This window comes from Dermacentor variabilis, chromosome 1, assembly GCF_050947875.1.
Source record: "Dermacentor variabilis isolate Ectoservices chromosome 1, ASM5094787v1, whole genome shotgun sequence".
NCBI classification, from domain to species: Eukaryota; Metazoa; Arthropoda; class Arachnida; order Ixodida; family Ixodidae; genus Dermacentor; species Dermacentor variabilis.
In genome coordinates, this window is record NC_134568.1 from 262,019,369 (window position 1) to 262,035,900 (window position 16,532).

Here is a 16,532-nt window from a genome sequence, read left to right on the forward strand (position 1 = left end):
AACAAGTGTAGTGTCTGAATGAAATCGAGCACTGAAACTGAACAAATTTCCACAATGGTAATACAGTGCACAGCCGTGTAATGCGGATTTTAATGGTATTCTATGTATAAGCCTGCGAATCATTTGCTGATGATCTCGGTGTCCTCATGATAGTTTGGAGCATAAACTCGAATAAGCTCACTTAGCTTAGTGTTTCTTGTACGAATACAGCGGAACAAAAACGCGTGTGCTCGCTTAGACTCATTAGACGCTGAGCTTAGACTTTAAGAGGGAGAGGCTCTGAGCGAGTCCCTCACTCCGTGAGTTGTTTTGGTGTGTTAGAGCCCGTAATTTTTTAACACACGAAAAGAAGAAAGAGGTTGGAGGAGTAATGCGGCTGCTATTAATTATTGCTAGCACAACTACACTTGCGGCTGTGTATAACGTATTTTATCCGACAGCCTGAGCTTTACTTGTGCATGCAAATTAGCGTCTATCCTGTTTGTAAAGTGACTAATGGCTGACTAAGTAAATATACTTAGGTAAGTAATATTTTACTCTCGCCTGCTCGTTTATTTTTCAAAAATTTTTTGTAAGTAAATTAGTGTTTTTCCTCAAGTAAGTTAGAGTGGGACAAGTATAAAGCACAACTTCGCGGGAAGCAAAAGCCTCCATATCCTCTTTTATTATCGCGTTGTCCTGAAACAAAGCGAGAAAACCTCGGGAATATTGTTGAGCGTGCCACATGGTCGTTTCATCTTCAATCTGTGGCCTCGCACAATGAAAAATCGACGTGAAAGTGAGCTTACCGTAGCGAAGAAGGCACGACGGACCTAAGGCGTTCCGTGTCTTTAAGTCTGGTGCTTGTTGCCGACGGTGCTTCCTTCCTAGTGGCGTATCCTTGCTTGCTGACGCTGCAGCCTCAGCAGCAGCCTGTGAAGAAGATAGCGCTCTGCTTTACTGGAAAGACAGCGTGGTTCACCTTTCGCTCTCCGTCGCACCGACGGCGAAATATGCCCTGCCCTGGCGTGTGCAGTTCACTGCCACGGACGGCTTAGGTAATCAGCCGTGTTTTTGTTGACAGTGTGGCTCAAATTTCAGCGCCGCGCTAACTGACTCTAAACACTTTCGCGTATAATTTTGTGCCACAAACAGCGTAGATTCAAAGTGACCCGACGGCCGCGATTTTGTATCGATTCCCTTTCCGATGCTATTCTTTTTCGCAATTTTCGCGCTTCGTTAGTGGCCAGAATGACGTTCCGCCTACGTTGTATAAAACTAACGAGACGCGAAGAAACCAGACAAAGAGCTACTCATTGTTCCAACTTCTTCTTCTTCTCTTTGCATTGCCCGCCTACCCCATTTATTCGTCTTTTTCTACAATCTCCCCCCCCCCTCCCCCCTCCCCGTTTAGTGCAGTCAGACAGCGGATATTTTGTTGCGCGGCATCACACAGCAGCCTGAGGCCGCGTACGTCGCTTCCGGACTTTACATGTGGTAGATGGCGAAGCGCTGTCATGTCATGCTGCACTATCCTTTGACGATCACCAAAACGTTCTTTGGGAAGTCCTACGGCATCTGAGTAGCAAGCTTCAGAAGTCGGTAAACCGGCAATGGCCGCTGACGCTTCCCCGGCAAGATAATGCCATAAATAGAAAAACTTCTTCGTTATCGATATAGCGTTGTTAAGACGAACAGTCTGCTCGAACTGCTCCCAGAAAGGTGCCCATTTGCGAATGTCGCCTTTAAATGTCGGCATATCAAGATTCGGTAGCCTTGGGCTAATTCTGGGCATAGCATCAGGAACTGTCGGGGTTGCATTCTGAGGAGCAGACTCCGCTGTACTGTCCACGCGTCCCAAAGCGTCGATCTTACATCGAATCTCGGCAAGCATCCTGATAGCTTGATCGTTATATTGTGCGGCAGTTACTTATTCTGCTTCGAGCTCATCGTCGGCAATGTGCTTTTCGAGTGCATCGTTAAGTTTCGAGAGCTCGTTGTTGCTAGCAGATACACGGTCAAAAATACCTGAAAGCTTGGGCTTGTCCACGGTAAGATCTGTAAGTAGCAACTGTGCTTCTTGCAGAATCTTCGTATTCTGTGCTCGTCGAGCCGACCTCTTGGTCTTGAGGCGATCCATTCGATTAGCTCTTGAAAGATGTCGGGTCTCCATGCCGATCATGAGCGATGCGTTATCCAGTCATTCCTCGCCGCTCGCAGCGCGAAGCGGTGGAGTAGAAGGCCCTTGGACACGTGCGATGTAGGTAACGAGTCCACACGGAGGTTTTCGGCACCAAAATGTATAAAACTAACGAGACGTGAAGAAACCAGACAAAGAGTTACTCATTGTTTCAACTTCTTCTTCTTCTTTTTGTAGTGCCAGCCTGCCCTGTTTATTCGTCTTTTTCTACCTACATTATCAATGAGACCCGCCAGCCGCGAACAGCAGATGATAATAGTGCTATAAAATCAAATGTAAGGCATAGTTATAAATCCCGACCCAGTCCGCGTAGTGACAATCAGTCGCTTATACCCTTGCAAATAATGTGTCGTGTCACCTAAGCCAACCTGGGGCCCGATATATGGCGTAAAACTATTCCGTTCTGCTTTTCTAGAAATCTCTTGTCTAAACGTCAACTTTACGCAACCGCTGACGCAACGACTTGGACGTGACTCGCAGAACAGCCGAATCAAACGCTTACCTTATATATAAGAGGTTACTTCTATTTGCTTTCAAAGCTGATAGCATTGCCTACCTGGACAGGTTTTTCTTATCTAGTTGGATGAAAAGAGGCGAGGAGCACGCAGAAGTGCAGTGGGTTCCGGTGGAGCTGAGCTAGCGCAGTGAAAGTGTACTCGCGGACAACTTTCTGTGGCAATGAAGGGAAAGCTACCGAGGCAAAGCGCGCACAAGCGAGAGCGCTTCCGAAAAAACGTTCCACATTTTCTTCCGCGTTAGTTTAAGGTGGGGTAGCAGAAACATTAGAGAGCTTTAGAATTGGGGGCGCAAAGCTCTGGGCCCCCAAGCGGCGTTGCGTCGGTTGCTCTTGGGTTTAGAGGAGCAGCAGAGTTTGAGGATTGGGTCGAACACAGACAGCGTTGGGTTCAGCGCTCGGGAGGCCGCAGTGCGGAAAACAGAAAGGTGTTCGAAAGAAAAAAAAATCTTTCTTCTTACAAGTGAAAACGAACAGAATGCATTTTTGAGCAAAAGGAGCGAGCAATAAAATGTAAGAAACGTAATCACTGTGTTAGTACCGGTTAGTATTATGAATTAAGTGTGCAATTCTGAGCCAAGCAAAGCCAATCGAAGCCAAGTGCTCTTAGTTGGTGTTTTCTTGTGACGCACGGTGAAAAACTGCGACTTCACCCGCATGAAATGGCAAAAATCAATCGAAGGACAGTAAGTTTGCTCTGCGACCATCTGCTGTACGCCATCGTTGTCACCCGCGAGGGCGGCCCAAGACGGCTTGGGGGCCCACGCTAGTTTTCGATTTTTGGGTCTTGGGTTAACGCGAACGCAAGAACCCAAGACTGGCTTGGTTTCTGCGCATGCGCACTTGTGGCGCGCAATTTTCTTGGCTCCCCAAGCCGCTTGGGCCCCCAATTCTAAAACTCTCTATTAACAAGTTATGTGCAACACCTAAGTAATGTAAAATACACCACTCAGTGTTGAAGTTGACTTACATTGTGCTTTTTCTCTTCCGCCTCAGGGCAAACGCGAAACAACCGCACGTGGAAGCCTGCGTCTGTTACGAGAAACCGAAAGCTCTGTCAAGCGCTGCTGGACTACTTGACGCGGTAGAGCATGTGCAGAAGCTTCGCACCCGTGGCTTTGCCTTCAGTGGCGCCGAAATTTGTCCACGAGCATAGATAATCGGGTGAGGAGGTTGTGCCGACGTCTGCGATTGGCTCGCCTCCATTTGCTTAGCTTGCGATGGCTAGTCGAAAGTCGAAGCGGCCTGTAACGGGGAGTTAAAAATGCCGCTTGTTACGTCTCAACACTGTCAAAGGCGTTAATTAGACGTTAGCTACCACCCATCCATCAGCGCCTACCAAGAAGTCAACGCAGCGTTGACACTGACTGCTGACGGGTCCACAAAAGGCACCCACACCCACCACTATCTGACAGCCTGAACTAATGATGAAGAGGGCCGACGTCAAATGCTACCGAAGAACGGCTCTGGCCTTGGATTCCCAGGTTGCTATGCTGTCACATATTCCATACCATTGGCGGTAGGAGTGCTACTAAAGTAGGAGTGCTGCTAAGGTAGGAGTGCTGCTACGGCAGGAGTACATCGGAAAAGGGAGTGCTGCGGAACGATGCGATATCATGGGCGTGGTATCGCAACCGATTCGACGGTTGTGATTGGCCACAATACAGTCACCAGATTCCCTAGTCCACTCGCCTTGGGAAGACGACGGTATTACAAGCGGAGGCTTTTTGTGCAGTAGGGACGACTTGTCCTGATGTCAACTCGGATGTTGCATGGTGTGGGCTTCCGTAACTGTAGCCATGTAACTAAGCAAATAGGCCCTTTTTTCTTCATTCCAACTACTGTATGTATTCGTCAATGGGCTTGATGAATTCCTTGCCCTAACGCAACCCCGAGCCGCAACACGCTAATACTGGTTCTCAGCGATGAAGAGTCGGCAAAGCGTTATTGTATATGCTCCGAAAGGGCTCGACAACCTTATGCTAGCGCGCATTTTTTTTTTAGTTTTACGTAAAGAAATCAATTGTCGCCGCCAGCTCCGAGCAGCCAGTGCAAGTGCGATCAGCGGACATCCATCATCTATTACTTTCAGAACGGGATGTCTGCGGCTATACAAAAAACAAAAAAAATCTGTTTAGTAAGCATATTTACCCTTCTTTAGTGCGAACACGTTACTTTGACGTTTAGATCGTTTACGAGGTTTTGTGACCTCGCGTGACAGACAGGCGAAGTGGGCGCACACGGCAAAATTTTATCCAATAGCGAAAAAGGCGTAGAATCAGAAAATATATTTTTTTTCTATTTTGTTCGACCTATCCATGCATAATCAGTTTGTACACGTCATGTCAAATGGGTGTTTTCGTGACGTCGCGTCACAGATAGGCGAAGTGGACGTAGCCCCGACAGTTTTGACCGAAATTTTTGAAACAGAAACAGATTGGCATAGCTTTACGTTATAGCGGCCCCTGGCCGGGTATATTGTAGGTATTCGTTCCACTTAATTCTAATATGCCACCCTTATCATCAACTGTTCATGGCCGGTTGAACTCGCTGAGAACGCCGGTGGAGGCAGCTTTGACCACTGATGAAGCGAGACACGGAAATGCATTGGCATAGAATAGTTACATTACACCGACCCTGTATGATATAATGATTCCTTTCTCTTGATTTTATCCTCTCTTATCACCCACCGCTCCCGACCGGCCAATTATTGGATAAGGAAACCGCAGCGCCAATCAGAGCGCTCATGAAGTAGGAAAAAAAAAGAAGGAAAGTAATCGTTGTATTATATTCTGGCGCGAATGGCACATTTCCACGTTAGTGATCACATGATCACAGTCACGTACGTGGGCGGAAAAATGCATTCGCATGGGCTAGCACAGATAGGTAACTCAAATCTTCGTATAGAAAAAGACATGCGCAACCTAGCATGGCTGTTGCCGTGCAGCATTTCGCTTACTGGTCACGGCAACGAACTAGGCTCTAGTCTAGGCGTTGCTGCACGGTTTCTAAACGTATGTGTTGCAGCGCCCATTTCTTATATATGAATGCGTAAAAATTTCACTAACACGCAAAATCCGCGCTAAGTGCGCGCCGCACTAACAGCCGATGGAGCTATGCGGAACATTTCGCCGGCTATATACGAATCCTCCCACGTTTTCTTCTTTGAATCAGTGAGTGAGAATGCGACCAGCACTGGAGTCTACGATAGTACACGCGAGGTTTCGATATTCGGCAAAAACAAGGAATTCGGCAGCGTTCGGAATATAGCCTCCAGTTTCTTTGCCGTACTAAAAGGCGTTGCATCACGGCGTCGGCAAAGTGGTGTCGCGGCTTCAGAAGCAGACATTGCCACATCGCAGTGCGTACGGTGGTGACACGAGACAAAGCAAAAAAAATAATAAATAAAAATAAGACACATTGCACTCGAACTGTCAACTTGATTCACAAGCTCAAGGAAATTAAATGAACACGTACACTCTGTTATGCATGCATTTTTATTGGTTACGTGAGTATACCACCTCCACCATCCCCTTGTATGCGTAGCTGTCGTCGTCACAAGCGTGGGTTGCACAAATCTAAAGATTCAGTGGCGTATTTCTGCCGCTCAGTCAATGCACCAGGGCTTTGTCGGCTCTTGCATCGAAACCTCAGCGCGTGCGTTGCTTCTCAACCAACGCGACTTACGCGCTGCACGCACTCTCCCCCCTCAAGCGAAATGCTTATTCGCCAGCCATTAATTTCGCCGCACATGAAAAACTCGCATGATGCGCGCGCTTGACACAGATATAAGCCCCTTATGAAGGAACACTGGAGCATGACTGTGCCATGACGGCGGCATATTGTGTGCGCCATGCGCACGTTGGCTCTCCAAACAGGAAATGAGAAAACTGGCTTTTTCTATCCGAAGAATGGATTTGCGAATGTGGTTCTCCCGGGAGTCCTCTTTTTCATTTTTTTCCCCTTCGTTTTCAGCTTTCACGCGCCGTTTGCGTTTCCTTCTCTTCTTTCTGCTTTTATTTATTTTCTTTTTTTTTTCGCGCGCATCAGATGCTGAGCTACACTCCCTAAAGGGCTGCAGAAAATAGCGCCTCATCCTCTCTAAAATCTCTCTCTCTCTCTCCGCGTGCATCAGCCTTTCACCGCTTTGGCCGCCACCTGTTGCAGAGGGATCGGTCAGCTGAGGGGCGGGTAATCCGAAAGTGGCCTCACCGGCTTTTCTCGTTGCTAGGCGACCAGGAGAGCGTAGTCGCGCCGCGTGGTCGGCAATGCATCTCCGTGGGGACGACTGCTTTCACTTGGTGCGAGGGAAACAAAACAGCAACAACAAAAAAATGTAGAGCGAGGGGAACGTAGGTAGGGGAGGACGCGTTCAGGGAATGATCGCCGATCTCCAGTAAATAATTACATCAGCAGCGACGCGAATTCCCCTCGCTGCAAACAGCCAAGAGGGAAATGTGTCAACATCCTTTTGATCTTTCTTCTTCTTCGGAAACGAGGCAACGAGCTTCTTACCGCCAAAGTTCTTTGATGTCGCGCGGCGGGGAAGCAGTATCAGAGACAGGCATCCTGCCGCGCACTTTAATTCCTCCCCGTCGGTCTGACTCCTGCCGGGAAATATGAAAGTTGTCAGCAATGGTTGCACTTCTCTGCTGGCAGGAATGAGTGGCTGGTATTTTCATTCCCTGGGGAATAAGGTTACCGGTTTCTGGCTTACTATGTCTCGCTCTGTGTTTAGCTCCGATGTTTCTGCGGCCCTTCATTCATTCATATATTTATTTATATATATATACTTTGTTTGAGCCGCACGTGTCAAAAGGGCCGCGCCACAAGTGAGAGCCGGCAGCAGGTCTTTCGTAAGGTGCGCGAGGCCGTTCTCGAAGCGGGACATATATAAGTGAAACACTGGCCAGGGCGAGGCGACGTTATTGCAAGACTTATTACTCTGTCTAATGCCGTCTCCACCCTGCATTCGTTAGCGGTAGCGTGCGTGAAACTTCGGATTGCTGACGCTCGACACTTCGATTCGGCGAATGTAGCGAATGGCTTCAAGACTTCGTTGGCGGCACCGTTGAGTATATAAGGAATAAAAAGGAAATGAAACGGAGCATTGCCAAGTGGCAAGAAAGGTTGCAAGCCAGCTGACGAGGAGATGAAAAATGCGATTTGTGCTCGGTAATAAGACCTTTGGGCCGACGTAGGTCAATAAGCCCGCGTGAATCGCTTCTTCTTTTTTTCTCGCGCACATGTTGGCGATAGCGACGAGACTTGAATTGATTTCGAATTGCCTGCTGAGGCAAACTAAATCCAGTTTCTTTTCTTCTAAAGTACCCCCTCCACATAAATCACTGGATGAACTGCAACATGTTACCTGGAGACAGTTGCAGACTGGCTCATTTGGTAACCCTTACAAGTATTCACTAATATATCCGGTCTTCTCCTCACCTAAATGCAAAAAAATTCGGCGCCTATAAGGCGGGCCTGACACATATATTGAGCGGCTACCTCGGGCTGGAAGCCTAGGGCGGAACTTCACCTTAGTAATACTTCAAACTGGGAGGTAGCGGTGTCCAGCTCGGATCCCGCAGTACAGCTGAGGACCGTCAACTGGGCTTCGGAGATCGCCACCTGACGCCACCTGGCAGATGAAATAACCCAGTAATTCAAAGAACTCCGACATCAGACGGAAATTAAGTTTTTCCTCCTCCTCCTCCTCTTTCTAAAGTATGCCCATTAAATATTTTGTTGTCACTGTCACCAAAATGTCTCCTTTATTTTATTGTATGTTTCTTTCATTTGTCTTTGTTTCTAGTTTTCTCTATGCCTACCTCTGTACCTTCTTGTACCTTCTCTTTGTTCAACACCCCACGTGAGTGTGAGTTAGTGAATAAACTTCATTGCAGATCCGGCGAGCACGCGAACTCGTCGCGCACCCGGCTAGTCCCACGTCGGGACCGGCAGGTCTAGCCCACCGGCCCGTTCGCAGGCACGCCGGACAGCCAGGATTTCCTTTTCTAGAGCGGGGCTACGCAGAAGCGAGTCCCACTCCTCCTTGCTGAACTTGGGGTACGTCGACCCGCACTCCCAAAGCATGTGCGCTAGAGTGGAGGTCTGCCCGCAGGAGGGGCAGGCATCGTCGCGATACACGTCCGGGTAAGCCTCGTGGAGAATGGACATACACGGATACGTGCTGGTCTGCAGAAGTCTAAGCGAAACGGCTTGTGCCCTATTCAACTTGGGGTGAGAGGGTGGAAAGACCCTTCTAGACATGTAGAATAATGTAATAATCTCGTTGTGAGTAGCGGGAGCGTCCCTGTGGCCGTAGGGAGGAGGGGAGTCGGTGCTTCTTGCAGAGGAAGCGCGGTCGGTGAGGTCACGCGCAGCCTCGTGAGCAGGCTCATTGAGGTCCGCCCACGTGAGTGTGAGCCATGTTTTAAGGCGTCTACAACCGTTCACATTGATGCTGTGTTGGTCTGTTGAACGTGGGGGCAGAAGCCATTGCGTCTTATAACACAGAAGCACAACCAGCCAAACATGAAATGTTGGTAGCGGTGCTTTGATAAAATGGTTTGTATGTGATGCATGATGGACATCGTGGTGGGCGCTTCAGTTTCAATAAGAAAAAATTATTGAGTATCGGACTGAAAATTAATAATTCTTTTATCTAGGCCCTTAGCCATTCTGCAAGCGAATCGGGCCAGCAACCCGCGAGACAAGGTATGTAGGCTAAGAGTATGTATACTTACCCATAGATTGCTGCAACATACATTAAACTGACACATATAAGAGGACGCCTTGGTTTGAACGGCTTTATTGCTTAGGGACAATTAATTACATATCGCGTCAACAATGGGGTACATCCGGAGTACTTATTACTCAGCCTCTGAACCACAGCCAATCGACGTCGCACTTCAAGAAAATAGAACGCGCGCACCAATTCGACGTGTAGTTAAGCAGAAATTGACCCTGCTGCTACTGCGACGAAACACTGCCCCAAGGCCAGACATAATTGCGTATGGCATCTTACGGAATGTACTGGATAAACAAAAAAGGCCTACCCTTACATATCGTAGACAGATTGTCATAGACAGGTCAAATAACACAGCATGGAAAGAGGCGTGCGAGCATCACATGCGTAAGTTGAAGACATGGGACCGTTCCCCGCCTGCGGCAAGTTGCTTTTCCTCCCCTTTCATTGTCATTAATTTATCATTTCTTTAATTCTATTAGTAAGTACAAGTAATTTCCCCTATGTGGTGCTTGGTGTCTTTGTTGGCTTCTCATTATATGATTAACAAAAATCGGGCCCCTCGGTTTACCCCTTTCTTCTCGTTCATACGATTATGAGGTACGCCGTAATGGAGGACTACGGATTAATTTTGACCACCTGTGGTTCTTTAACATGCACCTAAACTTAAGTATACGCGAGCGTTTTCGCATTTCGCCGCCATTGAAATGCGGCCGCCGCGGCCGGGGTCGAATCAGCGATTTGGAGCTTAGCAGCGCAATGCCATATAGTCACTGGCTACCATATCGGGTGGTGATAGAGCAGATATACTAATTATACAACATTTGTTGTCTTCCTAGTGCTCTCATTTGTAGAACTGAAACTAGAAAAAAAATACAGACAGTAATTGGAGAGCGCTGTTCTACGCGAGACGCAGTCATAGCGCGAGCGAACTCATGAAAGTGAAGCTATTCTACAGCCGGAGCGTATAGTAGACGACAAAGGCTGGTCCCCCGATTGAAGTCACCGGAGCGCCGTTCGCAGCGCCGTCATCGGTCGCGCACGAGGCTAATAACAATACGCGGGCGCGCATTGCACTGTGTGTCCCGTCCACCTCACCGGCAGCATAAACATCAGCCATGTTGAATTAGATCGCTTCAGTACGTCTCAAAAAATAGTTTCCAGCGTAGAAGACGTCACGTCATGCTAAGCAGACCTTGCCAGCCAGAAAGAAACTACCACGTCTGGAGCTGAGCACATACCTGGCATACAACGCGGAACATTCGCCGAAGCCAACATGACAGCGAAATCAGCCTGCTAAAAGATGGCGACAGTAAGTAAGCAATATGGAGGCGCAGTGCATGGGTGAAATTGTCTATACATTGTCGTTTTTTCTGCCGCATTTTAATGTTAGGCTCAGCTATGTTGGCCAGAAACAGAAACTTTGGTGTTGTATAGCGTCACCTGTATCTTACGGAAACATCTCATTTTGCAATGTATAACTTGAATAAAAAGAAAATTGTCAGTTTTGCCCTTGGGACAAAATTGACAGCAGCCGTGGCCCTGTTGGTATACAGGAAACCCGGCTCGGCTGTGGGAGGGGCGCGTGGTTCGAGACCCACTGGCGGACACTCACCAGTTTATAAAACGGGTAGGCGTCCGGATTTCCAGGGGTGCTTTGCTTGGGGGAGGTTCGTTCAGGCCACTATGTTTCCTCTGCAAGAAGCAAGACTAACAGAATACCAAGACTCCTAAAAAAAAAAGGAGTGTGGTGGTTGCATGCGGCCAACTTCCCAATGAGTGGGTGTCCTTCCAAGCGTCCGGAACTCAGGTAGCTGTCAAGTACCAGGCCAGGAGCGAGCTTGTACTTATTTTACCGGTAGGTATCCGGCGGCAGCACTCGGCTGAATTGCACAGCAGCGGCGGATGCCCGACTGTTTCTCCAAAGCTGTGGTGGGGACCAGGTCCGCCCAAAGGCCCTCCTTTCGCGATGAGAGCTCATATAAACAACCGAGCACCGTGTCGTGGTACATATGTACCTATTAGAAAAACCGGTGGGCTTCCAGTGGCACCGGGATCCGAACGCAAGAAATACCGCATTCGAGGAGGGCGCTCTACCATTTCACCATTTCGCGGTCTACCGCAGGGAGAATGTTGGAACCACGATGCCGTGGCATCAATAATATTGGCTTCTATTGGTAACAAAACAGAAACAGTGGTAAAGCGTATTACACAGCAAATGCATCATGTCCTGTACGCGTGATGAATGGAATAAAAAAGCGCCAACTTTGGCCTGAGAAACATGAACTAGCCAAAATTGTGGAGGACACCATTTACTCTAAGATTATTTACACCACCCGCAGTACAGCTCTGCAGCTACGGTGTTACACTTCTGAGCACAAGGACGCGGGTTCGACCCCGGCCTCGGCGGCTGCGTTCCGATACAGACGCAATGCAAGAATGCTCCAGTACCGTGCATTGGATACACGTTAAGGTGGTCAGAATTGATCCAGGGTCCTCCGCTACGGCGTGTTACATATTCAGGGGCCCTATAACATAACACTATCGCAATCCGTTTGTATTCCAATCTCTTGACGTCAAATTTACGCAACCACCGACGCAAACATCGGGCGGTAACAAGCAGAGTTCTTTTTCAAAAGCCCAATGAAATGCCCTTCTCGTTTATAGGATGTAACTTTCTTTTGCTTTCAAAGCGAATAGCATTGCCTACATTGGGCAGTTTTTCTTATCTAACTGGCTGAGAAGAGGCGAGGAGCACGCTCAAGTGGAAAGAGTTTCGACGGGGCTGAGCCAGTACAGTGAAAGTAGATAACCGGATGAGGAGTGTGGTGCCCGCCGTTTGCGATTGGTCCGCTTCCTCTTACTTAGCTTGCGGTGGCTGGTCAAAAATCACGGCGGCCTGCAACGGAACGTTGAAAATGCCGCTAAAATGGATACTCAGCAACGTAGAGTTGACAGAGCAATGTCGTATACTTGCTGAAAGGTCTCGGTAACGTTGTACGGCTACGCAAAATCGTTTACTATACGAAAATAAATCCATACTCCACGGCAACTCCGAGTAGCCGTGGAGTCTTCTTTCATAGCAAGGTTCGTTACAGCGCCACACAAGACACAGACAAAAGAAGGAATAAAACGACACATGAATCCAAACCAACTGGCCCAACTTCCCGTCTTGATGCAGTATGCCCTCTTCTGTATAGCCATCTTCTATTCCTTTCGGGACGGGCCAGTGCCCGGCTATTCAAAAAAAGCTTTCAAGTTTGTTCGGCATACTGATTTGTTTTTGACGCGTACCCGTCACTTTGAAGCGGTGACTTTTCGCGGTTTCGTGACGTAGCGTGACAGACAGGCAAAGTGGGTGCAGCCCGAAAAAGTTCGACCAATAGCAACTGGTCAAACAACGTTTCTTTCGCTAATGGCAAGAAAGGCGTCGAAATAAATTATTTTTCATCCGTTCGGTCTAATCATGCACAATCAGCGTGCGCATGTTATATTAGATTGGGCGTTCTCGCGGTTTTCGTGACGTCACGTGACATACAGGCGCATGGGTGGCGGCTCCAAAATTTTTTGACCAATCGCGGAGGGCTGATTGCAGAATTGGAATAAAAAATTTTGGAATAGCTTTGCGTTATAGCGCCCCAGATTGTGCTCCTTGCACGTAAAACACAGAATTTAATTTATTTTTGAGATTATTTATGTGTGTCCTTCTCTCTCTTAACGAATTGGGGAAAATATTAAGACAGAAACTATAGTCCGAAGATGCCAAAGAGCATAGATCTGGGGCGGAATTCACTAAGCTACGCCGTTCTTACGCAATTCCTTAGCCAAAACGTTCTTACGCCAAGATTAGGGTGCAACCGAAGTGGCAGCGCATTTAACTTGCGGCGTCGCATGAGAGCGAAGAGGAAGCATAGTTCTCATTAAACGACAAGGATTGAAAAAAGCGCGGCCAACTGATAGCACCATCGCACATCATGGATATGTGCAGTTGAGGCTATATTCTTACGGCAGATTTCTGTACATCCTTTTTCGACAGCTTCCATTTCCGTGTGTCTGCTGCAGCGCCTACAAGTGCAACGGCGCTCGCCTGTTCCCCGCACCACCGTCAAACAACGACAATGGAAGTGTCATGCATTCTTCTCAGATTTCTGCGAAAGGCAGGACTCATGGACACATGGTGACGTAGTTGGCGCAGAAAGATACGCTCAGGTGGAGCAATTGCAGGGCAGGTCTGCCAGGCTAACACCGCCTGCAGTCACATCACCACCACCGCCGCCACCACTACCATTGCAGGGCAGGTCTGCCAGGCTAACACCGCCTGCAGTCACATCACCACCACCGCCGCCACCACTACCATCATATTACAAAGTGACTAAATGTCTTTAATTGGATATTAATTGGGACAAAAACGAAAACTGCATAATAAGTTGTTCATATGGCCTGAAGGCACCCATACGTCCGTCTGGATTGTATGTAATCATGCAAGACCCGGTTTGAGGTGCGGTTCTAATGACGCGCATAGCTTCAATATCAGATCCCCTGTCTGTCGGTACCGTCTAAGGTGCTGGGCGACAATGTTGTCTCTCTTGAGGGCACGGAGAGCTATGAAAGTAGCGGTGAAAGTCGAATGCAGAAAGAAGCCGTGGCAACTGACACTCTCAAAATTATGGCACAAGACTTCGCTACGTAACATCCACACGTGCAATTTTCGCAGTCTATCGCACTTTGATGTCGTGACAGCGTTCATCGCTTCTTTTTGGCTTCTCCTCAGGTGATAAAACACGATGAGGCGTCGCAGCAAGTCTAGAGTTTCGCAGGTTCGGGCAGTCGCATTCTGACAGAGCTGAAGTGCACAAAGGCGCGTACACTTAAACTTTAATTTTTGTAATAAATCATAGGTTGATGAAGTCAAGGCCCGGAAGCCCTAACTACACTGTTTGTCATATCCCAAGTGACACCTCATAGAAGTCACGGCTAATCGGTCAACATCATCACAATCATCAGCGCCAACGTTTCCATAAATCTACCGGCTTCATAAGAACTCACGTTCCAGTGCACGTCAGACTACTTTGCAGCAGCGCAGGCGAAGCACATGATGGTTAAGCATTCGTGCTGGTTTCTGATCAAATCGGTTCAAGCAGTCGATCTTGCTACACTGACGCACTTCGTTCGGAGGCGTCATTGCCCACATAGTACAAGGAGAATGTGGTGGTGATGGTATCCAAGCGGCAACTGACGCCGTTCTGTAAACACCCTAATGCGGCATCGCAGTACCAAGCAAACTGCAAGAGCAACAGTACGGTAATGTTCCGGACGCATTTTGCGCGTTCTAGAGCGCCATCAGCGTATTTATATGCCCACTGTAGGACGAAGGCCTCTCCCAGCGATTTCGAATTAGCCCTGTCCTGAGCTAGCTGATTCCAGGTAGTGTCTAAATTTCCTAATTTCATCCTCCCACCTTGTTTCCTGCCATCCTCCACAGCGCTTCCTTTCCCCTATCACACACTCTATATTTCTAATGGACCACCGACTATATGCCGCACAAATTACGTGGCTTGCCCAACTCCAATTTTTTTCTGTAAATGTCAGCTGCCACTACACCCGTTTGCTCTCTGTTCCACACCGCCCTCTTCTTCTCTTCTAACGTTACGCCTAAAATTTTTAGTTCCATCGCTTGTTGCGCGGTCCTTAACTTGTCCCCAGAATTCTTTGTTAACCTCCAAATAAGTACTGATAGAATTCAATGATTGTGCCCTTTTCTTTTCAACGCCAGCGGTTAGCTCCCGGTCATGATTTGGTAATGCCGACCGTATGCACTCCGACACATTTTCATTCTTCTGTAAATTTCCTTGTCAGGGTCAGGATCTCCTCTGAGTAATTGATGTAGACAAACGTACTCCTGCAGTGATTCTAGGGGCTGACTCACAGTAATTAATAATTGTTTGCTTGACAGGCCATTCAAAATTAAATTTTGTCTTCTGCATATTAATCTTCAACCCTACTTTTACGCTTTCTCGGCTAAAGTCCTCAATTATCGGTTGCACTGTGTCCCCAGAGTTGCTGAACAGGAAAATGTCGCCGTTAAAATGAAGGTTGTTGAGATATTCGTACTTGATCCTCACTCCTAATCTTTTCCAGTCTAACAGCTTCAATACTTCTAAGCATGCAGTGAATATCATTCGAGAGATTGTGACTTCTCTCGCCCCTTTCTTGATAAGTATTTTTCCACTTTTCCTTTGGATAATTAACTCACGTGACGCCGGAAATATCACTGAGGCAGAGTCGAAGCGAGTCTGAGGATTTGTAGATATGTGCACGGTCACTGAACGTAAATATGGAAGTTCCACATAAATGTAATGTTTTTTTAGTTGTCAATCTAATGGCTGCAAGCATTACGGGCTTCATGGTTGCGAACCTAAGGGTATCTGTCTGCCCTGCTTTGGCAGTCTGCTCTTGACAGCTGAATTGTTTAACTTACTTCAATATGCACGCGCCTTTCACTCCGCCCGCAATGCAATGCAACCATCGAAGTCGGGAATCGAATTCGTGAGCGGAATGTAAGAACTAGTGATACCCCACGGTGGTTTGCAAGTGACGCACTTCTTGTGAACGCTAACACGACACTTTCTGTAAAAATGCACGCTTGAACTTTGTAGAAAACAACGCCAGGTGAAGGCCCGGTATTTTCGTGAATACCGCTAACGTACAAGTACAGGAATACGGAGATGCACCATGACCACTTGTACTCTTTGGGCTAGGAACATGATCGCACTCCGTAAACTGCACTTCAGCCAACAAGTGACTAGAAAAAAAAATCAGCAGACTCCACCAATTTCTTCGACTCCAAATTCATTTGCCGCGACACCAGCCGGCACTCACAGCCGACACGGACATCCTATTTCGAAGAACTTCTTGAAGGACGACGCACACAGCGTCGTGCTTGTCCTCTACAATATTGCCTGTTGTGGCCTCCGAAACAGAGGCACATACGCCACCACTCTTAGAGTTCGCGTAGGGCGCAAGACCGCGCACGCGCTAGATTACGACAAAGCTAGTCCCTAGCGGAGTGCTTAGTGTATTTAATTGCACAT